Raw genomic sequence first — 5927 nt, forward strand, 5'->3', positions numbered from 1 at the left:
GGCCCAAACTGGTTTTTCGTAGAGCAAATCCCTGGCGACACACCTGTCACCTAGTCTTTTCTCGTCACAAAGTGTAGGAAAGATAAGTAACATCCCTAAAGGTTTCTTTAAGTGTGGACAGTGTAGCATTTGCCAATATGCTAGACCTACTAAAAAAATTGACTGTCTCCAACCCAAAACTCAAAAAATAATTCAGTCCTTCATCAATTGTAATAGCAGCTATGTTGTCTATATGATCAGGTGTGGGTGCAATAAGACGTATATTGGTCGTACAATAAGAGCGTTAAAAACTAGAATTCAAGAACATGTGCGTCTGATAAAGAAAAAGGATTTATTGCATCCAGTCCCTCGACATTTTTCTTCATGTCATCAGGGAGGTTTAAAGGGTTTTTCCTTTCTGGGACTTGAACATGTTCCTATTATGACAAGAGGTGGAAACAGACTAGAAATTCTTAACCAAAAAGAGATGTCTTGGATTTTTTGTATGGACAGCCTCCACCCACAAGGTATAAACGTGGATTGGGAGCTGGCCCACTTTTTGTAGGTTATTATTATAGCATCCATCTTTTAAACATCATCGGTTACTGCTATTTGGATTGTACAGTATATCCCTTTCATTCATGTAAAAAGGCTTCATTCATTATGTAGTTCTATTCTGCCTAATACAAATTGGTATCATTTCATCTTAAATGTATGGAATTATTATTAACTGAATCTGTGTACTGTATATTAGTGCTAATATTAATATCTGTTATATTCTATATGCGTCTACTAGTTGGATGATTTACCCCTTGAATTGTATACGGGGCTCTACTGTAATTATTTTTTTTTTAAATGATGTGGAATATCCATCTAGTACTTAATGTATATATTATAATAACTCATAGATATTATGTTTTATGGCATTTTTGGTTTATTCTGCAATTATACTGTCTGTTACCAGAACACCTGCAAATTTAATACCTCATACAATTCTATCTATTAGTCTTTATATAACACTCCTGTTTTAATAGACATAGGATTCTTTACATATGATCAATTTTTTTAGATAAGGAACACATTAGGTGTTTATTGCATTTTTATATAGTTACAGATTAATTTAGAATTAGTTTTGTTTAATTTTTTCCTATGATATTACCACATATATATAGTTACAATGTTAGGTTATTTATTTATTTATTTTCTATTTTTCATTGGTTTTTTTTATTATTATTTCACTTTTTTTATATATTTATTTTCATATTTTTAGAGAGTACAGGGAAAAAGGCGGTGCATCTGCTGCTGCTGCTGAAGATTGGAAACCATAAACTGCAAACCACAAAATATCCTAGGTGCAAAAATTTATTTTAGGGCATAGTAACAGCCAAAAAGAACACTCTGACGCGTTTCACGTGGTATCCCACGCTTTATCAAAGAGTGGGATACCACGTGAATCGCGTCAGAGTGTTCTTTTTGGCTGTTACTATGCCCTAAAATAAATTTTTGCACCTAGGATATTTTGTGGTTTGCAGTTTATGGTTTCCAATCTTCAGCAGCAGCAGTAGATGCACCGCCGTTTTCCCTGTACTCTCTTCAATTGTTCCTTGGTAGGAGCACGCAGGACAGGAACAGGATATCCCCACGGTCAGCAGTGAGTAATCCATTTACTTCATTTATGTGATCAGTCCTACACACGGTTACCTAGACCACCACATAAGACTTACCTATATGGCTAGTGGCACAATCTATGGGAGTGTGTTTAACATTGGACTATCTGGAATCCTGAGTCTTATGAACTGTCCTATGCTATGAAGATGTTTATATTTTTATATCATGATCAAACATTGCCTACTCCTGGTTAGCATCACAAGTGGGAATTAACCCTCCCCTTCCCTTCCATTTTCATATTTTTAATAATTTAAGTTTCTATATGTTTTGTTAACTGTTTTGTTCTCCATATGTCAGTTTGCTGTGGCGGCTAGGTGATTGCCCCTAAATGACACTATATGTTCCTTGCCAATTTTATTACTTGTTCATTACTGGTTCTTACATTCTATCAGCAGCGTATGAGTTAATCCCTCCACACTACGCTGTGAGAGCCGTTTCTTTCATTATGCATATATTTCTCCAGCTGTAGGGATTACGTCATTGGAGGGTAGGTATTCCCATCCTCGCGCAGGAACTTAGGGCTATTTAGGGCACATCTCTGGCTGCCATAAAGCACTCTTTGATAAAGTCGTAAGACGAAACGCGTCAGAGAATTGTTTTGTATGTCTTTTTAATCCGGGCTTTCATGCCACAATAAAGTGTTTATCTTGCACGTTGCCGCCAGCCTGATATTGTTCCAGTGCTCAGAGTCCTTCCACCTACACTGTCCTGGCCACATTGGATTGTGAAGTCCAAGTCCTGCAGAGCGGGGCTCCAACGTGGCCACTGGGCATTCTCCTTTGCCACCCTCTTCCCCCCACCCAGTGCCTGGTGAACCAAGACCACCGTGAAGGGGCACCTGTGCAAACCAGGCTGTATTTTTCCCAGAGACTAGAATTTCTCTGTACAAGCGGGAGACCAGCTAACAAGCACAGACCGTCGCTTCCTTGTCAAATCTGTCTGGAAAAGGGCTATGTCACTATCCGGTAGGGACCCTACCTGCCCTGGCCCTGTGCCCACCTGTAGCTGCTCCGGCATACCTATGCCTCGCCTCTCTGTCTCTAGGGCAGTCCCCATCCTGAGTAGCATCACTTCTGTATTCCAGAAATCACCTGGGATGCTGATTACTACCCTCTCCCTGGCCCCCTGGACAAGGCAATCCCCTAGTAACCTGTACTGCGGCTCCTGGTACCCAGATGCTTTGCTCCTGCCCTCTCAAAACTGAAGGTCAGGAGATAAGCACCTGCTACCACCTCTGCTGCTAGGGCCAGCATCTCTACTTTCTCCTCCACTATGCTGCCCTTACCCTCTGTAGCTAACCTTGGCTGATCTGGGGACAGAACCCTCTGCTGTACCCCCCTAGCCCTGGCTACTGCTCCTAGCTGCCTACCTACCCACAGCCCTACCTCTGTGAACACTGGGGAATCTGTCACGGGGGTCTCCTCTGGCAAGTCAGAACAAGGGACCTCCTGCTTTCCTAGCCCATCCCTAGCTTCTATCAGCTGCCTGACACCCCATTGACCTCCTATCTCCCCTGGCTCCACAGGGCCACCCTGCCTAGCCTTCCCTAGGCTCAGCAACTCAGCTACTGCTGATGACTCCTGCTGCTTATCTCCCTGCAGCCCACCTTCACTCTGCTTCCCCCTAGGCAATGCTAACCTAGTTATAGGGACTACCTGAGTGAACCTACCTCCCTGAACTTGTCTCCCCCTTACCGGGAATGAGCTGAGGGGCATCTGTTCAGATGAAACCGCCTAAGCTCTTGGCTGACAGGTATCCCTGGGGTGGTATAAGCTTGCAACTGCCCCTGATACCTCCAGACAATAGCCCGGCTGCAACTGGGGTTTGCTGATCTGAGAGATCCCCCTGAGGCTCCGCCAGGGTAATAGGGAACTCTAGCTGCCATACCTTTTGCTTTTCCTCCCCGGGTACCACTAGCCCATCATCTCTTCCTGAGCCTTTTGGATGGCTTCCTACCTGCAGCTTTCCCTCACTCCACTTCTCCCTAGGAAATCCTGACCTAGCTACTGGAGTCACCTGAGTGAGGCCATCTCCCTGACACTGCCTCCCCATAACTGGAGAGGAACCCAGGGGCATCTGTGCTGAAGCACCTGACTTGGCTCCTGGCTGGCAGGTATCCCTGGGGTGGGCTAAGCTTGCCACCTCCCCTGATACCTCCAGCCCACAGCTAGGCGACAACAGTGGGGCTCTAAACCGAGAGCCCCCCTGATGCTCCACCAGGGTAATGGGGAAGCCTAGCTGCCCTACCAGCTGCCTTTCCGACCCTTCCCCCGGTAGCCCTATTTCTTGCCACCCACCGGTCACTCCTACAGGGGAACAACGGGGTACAGTGAAAGGAAACAATAAGTCAGGGTGAGTCTGCGACTGGGTCTGGCTTACCTCGCTGGTCTCCGCAGAGACCGCCGCCTTCGTAGGTCCCAATTGCAGGGGAAATGGAGTTGCCGCCATCGGCATCATCTTGGCTGGCGAGCTCTGGGTAACCGCCGCAACGGCACCCGGGTTTGGTACAGGGAAACAGGTGCAGGACATGGGGCCCAGGTCCTCGTGGAGAAATTCTACTCCCTCCAAACCCGGTGAAACACCCTCCTCCCGCAAACCCTGTCCCTCCCCCACTCAGAAAGGGTTCCAGCACTTTGCCGGAATCGCGGCTCTTCTGCCGCCGCCATCGTGGCGCGTGAGCTTCGGGTGACTGCCGCAGCAGCACCTGGATTTGGCACAGGGTCGGCGGCACAGATCGTGGGGCTCCGGTCTTTGCTGAGGAGCGCCACCTCCTCCAAACCGGGTAAAACACCCCCCCTCCCCTGAAATCAAAAGGGCTCCAGCATCTTGCCGGAATTGCGGCTTCTCATCTGCTGCCGCCACCATCTGCATCTCGCATCCTGGGAGCACTTCCACTGGCCGGACTATTTCAGGTTGGGCCAGGGGTACAACAGCTTCATGATGAAGCAAGCCATCTGCGTGCCTGGGCACCGCTGATGATGGCCGTGATGGATCTGCTCCGGCCGCCGCTCCGCTGTATTCCGCCGGGTGTGGATGGATGGCCACCACTCTCTGCCACTGTCACCGATGCAGCCCGGCGAGATTCTCCAGGAGAAGTCCCGTGGAGGGTTGTCGCCCCGGCTGGGCTGGAGCCATCGGAGGATGCCGTTAAAGGGCTACCTTCTTCGCAGCTTGTGAGCGTTGGCCCTGAGAGGCTCCTTCACCCAACTGCGCACGGTCTGGGAATCGGGATTTGATGTGGCCTGCTTTGTTGCAGTGATAACACCGCCACTCTTGCCGGAACTCCTCCACTGCCGGTGGACTACCTCCTGCAAGAGGCTGCTGAGTCCAAGGCGGAGTTGTTCGGGCTCCGGGCTCATTCCAGAACTTCTCCGCCATAAGTGGACTACCTCCCGCAAGAGGCTGCTGAGTCCAGGGCGAAGTTACTCGAGCTCCGTGCTCATGGAGGGGGTAAGCGGGTCGGTTCATTGCCATAGTCATGAACTGTGTCCGCTCCTCCAGGGTTCCCGTATCGCTCCACAGAGTAAGCATGGCCATCATTTTAGGGGTAAATAGATTGGTCGCCACAAGGGCCAATGCCCCTCTGGCTGCAATACTCCCATGTCTTCGGGATTCACCTGCTCCCTCCGCAAGTCTCTGCCATCCAAGAGCTGGGTCCATTCCCATCTCTACGGGCGGTTGATGTACGGTCGCTCAAGCTGTGGATTTTAGCGCAGCCAGACGGGTTTCGTGTTCTCTGATCACCTCCTCCATTTCAGCTCTATCGGCTGCAGGTTCCAGCCCATACTTGATACATGTCTCCGGCATCGGTGCCCGGGTCCAGTCACACGGATGCCCGGCACTTGCACTCCAGAGGCAATGCTTCTCGCAAGTAGGGGAACAATGAGGTGGTATCATATCCCCTGTTATATGATGTACAACAGTGTGTTCAATATCATTAGACATAGGAACTCGCACTTTACCCGAGTTCCTACTGTATTACAGAGTCCCGCAGTAAACTGTAATACAGATTCAATTCAATTCCGCCACTGCCACTAGTTATTATAAGCCTGTCACGGGAGCTTGTGCAGGGTTGTAATATACACCAAAATAACTGGATTGAATCGAATGCGACCGTAATATAATAAAGAAAGTGTATTCCTTCAGGGAAGGTGAACACACAATATGGTACAAATAACACACAGGATATATACACTTACTTAGGGATTGGGCAATGAAGTAATATGGATCTGGATTAGCAATTCATTCAGGCATCAGGTATCAAGTAGAAGTAATAACGC

This window comes from Ascaphus truei, unplaced genomic scaffold (genome assembly GCF_040206685.1).
Source record: "Ascaphus truei isolate aAscTru1 unplaced genomic scaffold, aAscTru1.hap1 HAP1_SCAFFOLD_565, whole genome shotgun sequence".
Taxonomy (NCBI): Eukaryota; Metazoa; Chordata; class Amphibia; order Anura; family Ascaphidae; genus Ascaphus; species Ascaphus truei.